Consider the following 1,652-nt stretch of genomic DNA (forward strand, 5'->3'; position numbering starts at 1 on the left):
ACACACACACACACACACACACACACACACATGCACGCGCACACGCACACACCTCAAGCAGTTCGCGATGAAACCAATCTCGCGTCGCCTAGTGACGTAGACCATCACGCGCTACGCTACAAAGCGAGCCGCCACGGCCGCGGAAAAAGCCCAAGGAGGAAGTGCAATGTCTTGGTATACACGTCTTTGATACTACTAGACCTATATAGGTGACACAAATAGTGCGCTATCTTGTACCAGCCTAGCTTCATTGCTTCATTTTCCAGTCTTAACGTGACTCTCATTGAAAAGACTGAATACCAAGTGCAACCCCCTCCCCCCCCAACAAACCTGGGATTTGTTCAAAAGGAGTGAGTTGGAAAAGGCACGGAACGCAGGCATGAACCGTAATATTGTTTGTCATAAAGGGAAGATTTTTTTCAACAATTTGGAGTTAGTATAAGACAGCGCACAGCCCGCGAAAAGCCAACACCGTGCTTTATTATCTGATACTACATAGTGTATGCAAGTGACACACATAGAGTCCCGTTTATTATCTGGACGTTATATAACAAACGCCAAGAGATAGAGAACCCTTAAGAAAAGTGATTGATATGAAACTAGGACTTGTCAAAGGGCAGTGACATCTATCAAAGTTCAGTCGTTTTGATAGTTGTATGTGCATGCATCCCGAAATAACACTCTTCTTTATAACACTCATGATATTCACAAGTGAAAATGGGTTAAGTTAGAAATAGATAAACTGATTGATTGATGTCAGCAACTTAGCCTACTTAAAAAGCTGGCGAGTTACACCAATGACAGTCTACCAACCCCATCTCAGCCCTTTGGGTACCCTCAATTTCTCTTGGTTGAGCTGCTTTCCGACAACCACGTCACGATGTTATTATGACCGCAGACGAAGGAAAACAATTAACCCTTTCATTGCTAAGCCTGAGAATTGAGTGATGAGGCAAGTATTCCAATAAAAGGGCATCCCTGAGTTTCATAAATCCTTGTTTCTAGAGAAAAAATTCAGAGAAGGCTTCTTTCTCGTTTGAATTTAGGAGTTTTGTACGGCGGTTGTCCCTTTTCCACCGACGGCCCAAATAGTCGTCAACACTCTCAACCCGACAACGAAATGGACAGTGAGCTGATCTCGCGGAGACGACCTTTGTGTTTACAAAACGTTGCCCTCTCCTGCAGACTCCAAAACCTTTTCCCCCTCAGCCACTCGATCTTAAAACCCCACCGAATTACCTACCTTTAGCAACTAAAAAACGGCATATGAACGGGCAGAAATAAGGCCAGTAAATAGAAAGAAGACCATAATATGCTTACAAATTGTTGCGTAGATCGTTGTCTACATGTGTTAGGGTTAGGTCGTAAAAAAGTAGCCAGTTGGAAAGTAAGCAAAAAACCCTCAACAAAATCCACGAAAATAAACAAATTTGGTTACCTTTAATGTTGTATTCATTAGATTTATCAGATTCAAGTTCTTGCACCAGCAAAACCTTATGATTTATTATAGTGCTGCTTGTGGGCACGCAAAGGTAGTGCCGTGGCCAATGACGTGGGGCATCGGTACTGCTAACTGTGGTCAATGGGGGAGTTCCTGGTGGGATGACGGTTTAGGAGAGGCGGATGAATGTGGGGGAGATAGTAAAATATAT

This window comes from Aplysia californica, unplaced genomic scaffold (genome assembly GCF_000002075.1).
Source record: "Aplysia californica isolate F4 #8 unplaced genomic scaffold, AplCal3.0 scaffold00072, whole genome shotgun sequence".
Lineage (NCBI taxonomy): Eukaryota > Metazoa > Mollusca > Gastropoda > Aplysiida > Aplysiidae > Aplysia > Aplysia californica.